The 11,473-nt window shown below is 37.9% G+C and overlaps 1 long non-coding RNA gene across 1 annotated transcript; it reads left to right on the top strand.

Moving 5' to 3' along the window:
- Positions 1-4,034: 4,034 nt before the first annotated feature.
- LOC139117778 (uncharacterized) lies at positions 4,035-6,845 on the top strand. Its single transcript, XR_011548576.1, has 3 exons — positions 4,035-4,282; positions 5,032-5,142; positions 5,615-6,845. It is a non-coding gene; the product is annotated as an uncharacterized lncRNA (long non-coding RNA).
- The last annotated feature ends 4,628 nt before the right edge of the window (positions 6,846-11,473 follow it).

The raw sequence follows: 11,473 nt of genomic DNA, 5'->3' as shown, positions 1-11,473 counted from the left end.
TTGCTCTTCAGTAGCTTCCTATAATTTTGAAAATTGGCTATTTTGGTTTCCTGGCTTCCCTTTCTACTGCGTGGTGAAATGCCTACATTCACCCCACCATACCTCATGCATATCTCATGATTTACAATTGATTTTGACAAGCTGAGAAGCTAAAATAAGCTAAATAATATAGTTAAATTTGCATATTTGTGTTTTTAGAGCAATTGTTGCCCTTTTTTGATCAAAACATCTATTTCTCTGTAGCAGCATGTCCAAATTGATTGGATGTGTATAGATGTGTTGAAATTTCAATATTTGTCTTTTTAGGGCAATTTATGCCATTCATGGTCAAAAAATCTGTATTCTCTGAAAGGGCTTGTCCAATTTCTTTGAAATTTGCTACACAAAAACGATTATTCATGCAGATTTATTAAGTATTTGCTATCGAGAAACTTTCAAAGTTCAACCCTTTTGTGTGTTTTTGTGTTGGGATTTGTTGGATAGATGGCATTCTACGTAGTGTATTGTTGAATGTTAAAACATGTGTTGCTGTTGTTTTTTGAGGCTGTTTTTTGAGAAAAAAAAATTGAAAATGCCTTTTTAAAAGCAAAATAATACATAATGACTTGATATGTTGTTTTATCATTATTGACGTGTTTCTACTTGTTCACCCATTCTTGCATTCATCATTGCAATAAAATGCTGTGAAAAAAATGAAACTGATGTGGCCTGCATCTGTTTACCTTGATCTTAAAAGGCAAATACAACTTTCTGTCTTGACAACCATACCATAGTTTCAATGTTTTACCTAGTGTACCTGCTTGGTTTGTACGCAGGAAACAAGTAGAAAACAGGCTCTATAATTTCATAATTTTCAAGTGATCAAAATACAAAAGTCATGAAAAGATAAGATAATCACAACTTCCAGTATAAGGGATACAGTCACTCTAAATGTATAAATTAAAATTAAAAATGTGCCGGGAGGATGTACTAAAAAATACAGAAAGTTGCTTTCTGTCGGTAAAATCAGACTTTTGCAGATTTTTTTTTTACGCCTTTGTCTTCTTATTTATTTTTTTTTTATTTTGCAAACTAGTTTGAAGATTTTTTTTTTCCTAACTTTCTGCTCTGAAATTTTTTTTTTTCTGTTTTTGACCACCCCCCCTCCCAAGATCTAATGGTTCGTCCCTTAGGTAGAATGATCGCCGGGGAAATATATTCGGACTCTAAAATTTTTATAAAACTTTCCTGGTCTACCCCTTGTCATCTTCGCTTGCTTGCCAAGGTCTCTTGTCCGGGCACAGGGGAAATCTGGCTCCTTATTTGTCTGTTGGTTTTGTTATATTTGTTTTTATTTGTTACTTATGATTATTTCCATATACAATAAAGAACCCATAAAGAGAGGTATTTTTGTTCATGTTTGTCAATAAAGAATGGTGTTAATTGCTTTTTTGTTTGTTTGTTTGTTTGTTTGTTTACAAGTATAGTCAATAAATGATACTTGAGCAAGTTTCTCCCAAATATGAAATAAAGAATACCCTTCCTTTGTCATAAGGAGTAAGCACACCTGTGTGAACACCAATTCTCTGAATACTCACCCTTTCTAATAACTCACAAGGGGTGCATCTCCGCTAGCCATTTTGCCCAACCATTCTATTTTCAAATTCCTGCCTTTTACGGGCTGGTTTTGACTTTTACGAATTTTGAAGTCAAGACCCGCCCGTAAAAGGCAGGAGACCCGTCTGAAAACACCACAGCTATGGACCCACAGCTAGATTACTGGGGTGTGTTGTAGAATAGAACGTCGGGAAAAAGTTTTTCTTGTGAGGGTCTTTGGTTATCTGTCACAACATAGATGGATTGTCTAAAACAATAATAGCCCCTTGGCAGCAGTTGGTCAGCTGATTTTTGGTAGTATTAGGGTAACACTTTGTTTGTTCAAAACATTAATGTCATTGCCACTGACCTAGACTGTGCATAAGCTTCTCTTGCCTTCCCTAGGATTCAGTGTTCTCTTACTCGGAGGCTTCAGGGGAGTGCCTATCCCCTCTATCCTACTCTCTTCGTATCAGATTCAAAGCCTGGAGAGACAACCAGGCTCCCATCACTAGTACAGAAATTTGCGAGAAATTTGCGAGAAATGTACACTTTCTCGCTGTATTGCGAGCAGTAACCGAGAATACATACTTTCTCGCGATCGGGCTGCGAGAACTGTGCTTTCTCGCATGCATCTGCGAGAAATTGAATTCTCGCAATCAGTCAGCGAGAACTATGTTTTCTCGCTCTGCATCTGCGAGAAATTGTGAAATTTTTGTGAAATGCTTACACAGAAGAATACAATTTCTCGCAGATGCAGAGCGAGAAAACAAATTTCTCGCTGATTGATTGCGAGAATTCAGTTTCTCGCAGATGCTGAGCGAGAAAACACAGTTCTCGCCAGCTGATTGCGAGAAAATTAAATTCTCGCTAAGTTATTGCGAGAAAGTTATGTATTCTCGCTTACTTCTCGCAAAAAGCGAGAAAGTGTCCATTTCTCGCAAATTTCTGTACTAGTGCATACGGCCTAACCCTATACCATTCAAGATTGGATTTGATGTGATTCCCTCTTGGGGATATGTCACCCTAATAAGTTGATTTCAGGGAGGAGGGAACCTACTGGAAGTACTATACAAAGACCCCAATAAACTAACTAGGTATAGTATACCAGACCCATCAAATGTTTGAAAGTGCTCAGTGCCGAATTGCTTGGTTACAGTCTACCAGCTCATGTCAGACTGTGTATGTGACATAAATGCAAATACAAAAACGATATTCATTTTCATGCACTATCTTAAAAAATTAAAAATTAAATTATGAATAAAGTAAATCACAAGTAAAAACACCCTACCATTTTTGTGATCTTGTGTTGAGTTTTATTATTCATATAAGAATAGTAAGTGGAGTGTAAGAAAGCCAAGGCCAGACTATAAGTCTTAGTGACTAACTTATTTTTTTTTCGTTCAGAAGATGTTAATTGGTGTTGACAATGCTCACAAAAGTGAAACAAATAAGATCAAAGCGTTGACTGATTTAGAGAATAACACATTCAAAACTTAAAAACACGATGTCGCCGCCTGTGTTCAGCGTAAGGAGAAACTTTCACTCAGAAAATTAAGATTACAAAACTTTTTATTTTGATTTTGCATTTTGTTCTATGAAAAGACATGTTGTTCTCCGATTCACAGTATTGGTCTCGCTTACAAATGGAGTTTTCTACACTATACAAAGTTATTGACTGCAAGTTAATCCTGGTCGGAACTTACATTAAGTTGTCAACAAAGATAACACACATACGGAAAATATTTGTCAGCTGAACACATAGTATTTGTACAAAATTTGGGGAAAAGGACAAGAAACAATTTTACCGCCAGAACAAGTTATAAACAGTCAGCTAATGGAATTTATCCGGGATAATTGGATCTTTATATTTTTCAAATTTCTCAAAAGTGTTAGACAGGTGTCCTATAGCTGAATGTTGCGATATTACAAATTACTCATAAAAACAAGTGTGTAACTTAAAAAGAAAAGAAGATGAGCTTACATTTGTAGATTATATCGGCATTACCTCGAAATTCCGATTATCCAAAATAGTTCCAATCGTGTTAATGATAGAATTAGCTTCTAGATTGATGACAGAAAAGTGACTCTGGTGAGATTTGAAAGTATGTATAAACCTTAAACCAGCAAGTTTACACTCTGGCTGCTGCGATCGTTGTACTTTGTCAAAATTAATCCAGTGATAATCAGGTGACAGCGTTAACAGATTAGTAACTTACACTTGCTTGTTTGTTTGGCGCTCTGGGCAATAACGCGCATGGTAAAACAGCGTAAGATTATCGCAAGACAAACACGTGATACTGTGTGTGCAGTGAAGAAAAAAGACATCTTTAGAAAACCAGTTCTATTAGACCAAGAAAATTTGGGTTGGTCGTATAAATCTTGGCAGTGTCATACTCATAGTGTTAAAATAAACAATGGCAACAAGAAACCTGTGGTGAGACCGAGACACCCCTATCACAACCCCACCCCGGGGACGGACCCCGGGGACGGACATGTACGCTTTCCACTTCAGTGGGTGTTTGAACAGCACTCAGCTCAGCAATCTTTATGTCAACGTTCATCAAAGTAGGTCATTGCATGTTGTACACTCCGTATCAAAGTCCTCAGACACGTATTCAAATTCACAGACCATTTTGCTGCGCTGATCAGGTGCTGTGGTGTGACGATCAGATTTTCCATGTTGCACAACGTCAGAAACTCGAAGGTAACAGATTATAGATTAGGAATGTTGCAAGTTTGTTAAAGAAGGTCGTGTGACTTGCGTGATTTAGGTGTATCCATATTTTCTAGTATTGTCATCATTACCGGACGAGCTCTTCTATTTCTAATATGAGGCTATGTAGCATCTAGTTATTGATAAGACGCATCCCGATTAGCAAATGGAATGATGTACATGAGGCAAAATTGAGAGGAAATATTCATGAGACTGTGAATGTGTGAATCTCAGAAACTGAATGCAAGTCTTTGAACAGGGTTGTTGAGAGCGACTGCCAATGTGTTCTACCAAGTACGCCGAGCAAAATGGCGATGTGACCTCAGAGACGCCCACCGGCCCAGATATCTGTTGCAATAAGTTCACATCGATACCTGGTCGATAGTATTTAGGGCCATGTTGATATGCAATTATTTGGTTTGCTAGGACCCATATAAAACCGTACCATATCAAAAGGCCGAACAGCTCTTTGTTCACCAAAAGAGAGCAGAGTGAAGTTTATAACATGACCTTAAAGCTGGACTGTGAGTCCGTGGAAACAGCTGTAAAAAGGGTCACTGGAGGTCACTGTACTCATGCAACCTTCGATTATTTTTCTTGAGATCAAGTTCCTGTATTTTGGATGGACAAGAAGAGAGACTTCCTCGAATATTTTATTCTTCTCAATACAACCAGTGAAATTAGTCATGTCAGCTTGGGGAGATAAGTGAGTTTGAAACGCTGTTTGTTTATCATTACAGCGTAGAGATATCACTCAACGATGGATGGTGTAAAGCTTACACTTTCTTCGGATGGAAAGACTACCTATTTCCACTTCAATGATTTTTTGTTCCTTGATCCAGAGAAGACGGGTAAGTCGTGTTGGGATTATTTATGCAGCATGGTTAACTACTGAAGCTTCGTTTAATGACGGAGAAAAACCCTAGTTGCTTGTTTACTTCCATATTTATTTTTTTAAATCATATTTTGTGATATTAAAAAGGTTGTAGCTTAAATAAACTTATAAAATTAAATGCAAATATATACGTAAAAATAAGATTTGAAGAGAAGTATAAAGTACACCAGGTCGACGAACTTCTTCAAGTGTCAAGGGGGGACTTTATCGATGAATCATTTATCGAGCTTTGTTGGCCGACTATCCATTGACCCCCTCCCTGTAGTTTAATTTTTCCGACAACCTTGTACATTTTCAAACTTTAGAGGTAGCACCCGTTTAATCTATCATTGGCTGCCCTAAATTGTCGTAAAGGTAGAGAATTTCATGTCTACTGGATAGTAGAAGATCAATTCTCTCTTACACACTGCCGTTTCGATTATTTTCAGGTAAAATTGGTGTTTCCAAATTGGCCGAGGTCTTTACTGAAACAGGACGATCAGCATGGTTGTACGACAGCGGTAGTTTATCGTCTGCTCTACGACGGAACGGTCACACGGTCTTCGTGCTGGCGCAAAGTTTCGAATTTTCTCCGACATTCTACACCGATTTCTCGACAAAGGTGCCAGTAGTTTTTGTGTCTCGTATAATTCATATTGGTAGAACGTCCATGGTAGAAAGGCGTGAGCTTAGAATCAAAAGCACTGGAACAGTGGTGGCGACAATGCTTGCACAATTTGTTTTCGTCAATCTTGAGGCACGTCGACCTGCACCCCTACCCGAAATCTTTATCAGCACGTTTTTGGACGAGACAAAAGGTCAAAGACCTCAAGTTCACGTACACTTTTCAAGAGTCCCACCGGAAGGTGCAGAAATTTATCGTTATCCAGTGGTCGTGACAACGAAGGACATTGATGTAAATCGTCATACGAGCACAATATCTTACATCAAATACTGTATCGATTGTGTAATGTTTGGAGCCCGTGAACGAGCATACTCTGTCATTCGGGGCAACCTCTCTGACTATCCCATCACAAATTTGTCAATTCAGTTTGTCAGCGAATCAGAGCTCAATGACAAATTAACTGTGACGTCATGGGTAGGCGCTGAAATGCCATACAAGATACATTTTGTAATACAAAAAGACGAGCGAGAAGTTGCTCAATGTACTCTAAAATTCGATGTAAATAGAGCACAATCACGATTGTAATGTAGATGCATGCATGCTTACATGTAAAATATAAGGTATGTTGTTTCAATGTGCACGAGTATACAGTTTGTTTTCTCTGAGTCGTATTTGGTTTTTTAGTAATTCTGGTAATAGATGTGTCTGTATTCATCATCTTTGAACAGTACAAATTTACTACCCGGACTTTTTCTACCTACTTAACTGTACTAGAACTAGCAATAATGTAATGACATTGTTTAGGTAGAATGCTCGCCGGGGAAATATATTTGGACTCTAAAATTTTTATAAAACTTTCCTGGTCTACCCCTTGTCATCTTCGCTTGCTTGCCAAGGTCTCTTGTCCGGGCACAGGGAAACTCTGGCTCCTTATTTGTTTGTTTGTATACTTATGTTTGTTTTTATTTGTTAAGTATGATTATTTCCATATAAAAAGAACCCATAAAGAGAGGTATTTTTGTTCATGTTTGTCAATAAAGAATGGTGTTAATTGCTTTTTTTTGTTTGTTTGTTTGTTTACAAGTATAGTCAATAAATGATACTTGAGCAAGTTTCTCTCACATATGAAATAAAGAATACCTCTCCTTTGCCATGAGGAGTAAGCACTCAGGAGTGTCCACCACTCTCTCTCTGAATACTCACCCTTTCTAATAACTCACAAGGGGTGCATCACTGCTTGCCATTTTGCCCCACCATTCTATTTTCAAATCCAGCAAAAAACACGAAACAAATGCCTTACAAATAAAATACAAATGTGTGCAGAGACAATTACATAATCTTACTGTATCCACCCCTGAATTCACTTGTTATCCCGTGAAGAGATTAAAAATCAACGATTTTTCACAGTGTGCTCCAAGCTCTCGAAACCTAAGTCACCAATCAGATGACTTGTATCTTCTGCCATGTCTCGGCCTTTGGTATTCACATTGCCATTGCTAGCTTCATCTCAAAGAGAATTTACATCGACGAGTTTTGCCCCCTTTTTGTCCCTTTTAAATTTCGGTTGACGATGATTTTATACTATGTAACTTTCCCATGTGTTTAATGCCAAAAAGAGTCAACTGGCGAACTTCAACAGTGACGCTGTACAATAAGTATACTCTCCTTAGGGATGTGATCGTAGTATCCTGGTGGGCATGGGAGATTGATTGGGAGCAGTTTTTGAATTTTAAATTGTGTAGTGCAAATTCAAAATTCGGAATTCAAAATTCAGAATTCAATACTTGGACACTAGGCTTTAAAATTCATACCTTAGGTTTATAGATAATACTGTTGAATTAAAGGCCCAGAAACTTCGACTGTTAGCTGTATGTTCAGTATTCTTGTTCAGTGTATCAATTCAACATTGCCATTCTACTCTTTATAGAATGAAGACATGCCCAGAATTAAGAATCTCAACATGCCTGTTTATGACTAATGGCCATCATTTTTGTGGAAATATGAATTCAAGTGAGGACTAGAATGTATATCCAACAATAATATAGCTGATGGTACACCTAACATCTGTGTTCAGATGTTTTAAGGAATAGGACAAGAAACAGCAGTTGGCTGTTCTGTGACCACAAAAACAATAAATACGATATTCCACTAGGCATAATATGTACACATCATCTCCGTTACATGTTATAAACCCAATAAAAAGATATCGTGGTGAACTATTCAATATTGTTTAGTTTTAGAAAAAGAGATGCAAACTGAATATGATGTGAAATGAACTGTTGAACTCCGGGTATTATCATTTTTCATGAATTTTACTACATTCATCATGGTCGACCACTCACCATTTAGCAGAGATTATTTATTTATTTATTTATTTTAGTCCATCATCCAACGGGTACTAGCCCATTTACAGGATGAGGTACCCACAACCCACTACCCAAATGGAGCACTGAGGAGTAAAGTGCCTTGCTCAGGGGCACAACACCGAGCTAGAGTCTTGAATTCACCGTCCTCCGATAGTGAATCCGCTACTCTGGATCTACCGGGACTTGAACCGGGTCTCGAACTCACCATCCTCCGATGGTGAGTTCGTTACCCTAACCACTGGTCTACGGTGCCTCCATTAGATTAGAAGAATACAGGCGGTGTAAATTACAACTTATAACATTATTTGTTAATGATCATGACAAACACTATGAAACCTTACTTCCCTGAATATTAGGTCTATATGTACAATGTTGGGTCAAAATGGTCGAGTGGAAAAATACCCACCGTTTTTCCATTACATGTAGAGTTACGATGGCTTGTCATGTCCCTTGCACTTCTTTCAAAGGAAATTGTTATGAAAGGAAGTATTTTCAGTATTTTACCCAACATAGGCAACCAAAAACCCTATTTTTGATTATCATAGCATCATAAACAAACCATGCCGCTGTCATTGTGTGGTCGCTGGATTAATATCTTTGACAGCCCAGATCACAAACAAATGCCCGAGATCAAAACTATAAAATGAGAAAGCAATCTTTGATGAAGAACTCAAAACGGTTTCGAAAAATTAGCCACCATCGTGTGCAACCAAGATGACGCTTGTGGTGGACCATGTGATTTCTGGGGGAGATTGAGGAAATGAGTATGGCAACATTTTTTTCACCCATCCTTGCGGCAATTTTTTCATAAAGGTTACCTTGAAGCAAATATTTGTATCCAGTTGCTAGATTCAAAGACTTTTTAACAAAAGCAAAAACATTCAAAACACAGTCGTTGTAAAACACAATGTTCTTAAAGTGACAGTAGCCGTAACTATTGTTTATTTTATCAGAATTAAAATGTTCTGTGTATCACTACTATTTCTTGTTCAGCTTGTAAACACAGCAAGTAAGTATTCATATGAATGCAGTAATATTGTGTACAAATGGATCTCAGTACAAAACAAAATTGAATTGTACACAATGACCGTGCAGTGTTTATATGTAATGGCTGTAATTCTTGGTACGTCAATATGGAGAGTAAAACAACAAACTATAGTGACACTGAACAAACATACTGAAAAAATTAGTAAACGTTAAAGGTATACAGTCACCTGTAATCTAATTATGTCCATATATGGTCAAAGGGGCGTTATTTCGTATTCAAAATGCCCATGTGAGGGCGCTGTTTTTAAAAAGGGGCCACCCGCTTAAAATTTGTGATTGGTTAGATTTTCTCTTTCCGTGGTAACTATGGCAAAATTGGAACAGGTGACAGTATACCCTTAACATTTAATTACTTAACAATGTTTAAATGTATATCTTTGCAAATGCACATCACTGACTTGATTTCAAAGTTACACAACCTTCAGAAATTAATTCAGAGATACACTAACAGAGTTCGCGTTTACGCAAAAATCGTGCGTATTTACGCATTGAAATTGACTCTCTACGCATTTTTTTCATTGTTATGCGTTTTCTATACGCAAAGGATAACACCAAAAGCACTCCCCACGACTGAGTTTAGGCGACAACCAGACGAAATTTGTTGCAACAACTTTTTGTCAATCACTCATTTTGTGTGGAAAGTTTCGGATTCTCTGGGCGTTGTCTGAAAAATCGGCATCGTAGTTCACACATTATCACGTTAGGCACGTTATCATGTCAGCTGTGCCTATGACTTACGTTGCTAATTTTCAGGCGAGCGATAGTTTCTGAAACTTATGACACAAAGTGAGTGATTGACAGAAATGTTGCGTCAAATTATATATATGCCAACCGTGCACGATCATCGCGTCTCGCTGTTCCCAAATTTTGATCAAGCACACATGCAGCATGGCGTCGAAGCAGACAAATCTGTTTTCTTTCAACTTTGCTCTACGAGTCCGTGAAAAAAATGATTCATCGGTAGAGCTCGTCGGAATCCCGATAAATTTTGAACACTGCAGAAGTGTCTGGATAAGCTGCCATAACTCTAACTTTTGGGTTGCCCGATGTGTTTTGACGGTCGCATGTATACCCTTTGCTGTTACGTTTCAACATTGTTCAAGTTGTTCGTTAAACTGTTTTCATTAAAATAATGTTACATCGTACAATCCGAATATGTAGTGTAGGTTTATTCAACGGCACATTGTATTTTGAAGTCAGTTTTTTCATCAATCGAGGGCGGAAGTGAAATTACGCATTCAAATCCAGCCATTACGCAATTTAGCAAACTAATGCGTATGCCGTACGCGAGGAGAAAAAAGTCACCGCGAACACTGCACTAAGTTAAATCAATGTCTCTGCCATCTTCGCTTGCCAAGGACTCTTGTCCAGGCAGCTGGATGCTCCCCGAAATTAGAGTAGTTAGTGGGAAGTAACGGATCTGTGCTAGCTGACGATGTGTATCTGCTTGGTGTACAGCACATGGCTTTAAAAATGCTGCAAACTAGCTACTGCCTTCTCTAGTATTTTCCATCAATCCCATCATGGCATAATTGGAAATGACTAGAAATGGCGTTCAGTGTGTGGGTGCATCACTTAGGCCTTCCCAAAACAGATCCTGACACCTCTTGATTATTTAATATATGCAAAGCATGAAGAATGTTACCTTTACGTATCTTTAATAACCTATAACTATTTTGTCGTGGTATTCATAAAATCTTCCTAGAAACAGTTTAGGTAGATCTTTTGAAATTCACTTTGATCTTTCAACTCGTACGATGTGACAAAATTGACTGTGTCTTAGGATAGCTTAGCTTTTTCAGAATATCAACAAAATCTGCAGAAAAGTCTTTTCTGGTTGCTTGAACATTGAATTTCGGTTTTCAGATACCAAGCATTCCAAGAAATTTGCTGTTGTATAAAACGTTTATACAAAACTTTGTTAGAGGGGCAGGTCTTTTGTCAGCTTTATCTTTTAGCAAATTGCCTAACTGTGCAGAAATTTCAAAGGAGAACACAGGACGTACTAAAATCACATAGGTAGCTCTTTTGAAATGTTTTGACCAGTCTAGGCCAACTATCTCAGGACTGTACATGGAAACAATTTTTTTGTACACCCTTCAAGCCAATTGTCTTGTAGACATTTTTTCCTATAAATGGCCGGCAACAATTTTTTTAATCGAACAACCTCTGGCCACTCCCCCACAAATCAAATGGTCCACCCCTAAAGGACACGCAACCAACGCGACGCGCTACACTCGGAACAGTATTGCGCCCTCAATCGGCGTACT

The sequence above is a fragment of the Ptychodera flava genome, chromosome 18 (genome assembly GCF_041260155.1).
Source record: "Ptychodera flava strain L36383 chromosome 18, AS_Pfla_20210202, whole genome shotgun sequence".
In the NCBI taxonomy this organism is placed as follows: Eukaryota; Metazoa; Hemichordata; class Enteropneusta; family Ptychoderidae; genus Ptychodera; species Ptychodera flava.
The sequence above is the reverse complement of the archived record's forward strand: the minus strand, read 5'-3'. Positions and strand labels throughout refer to the sequence as shown.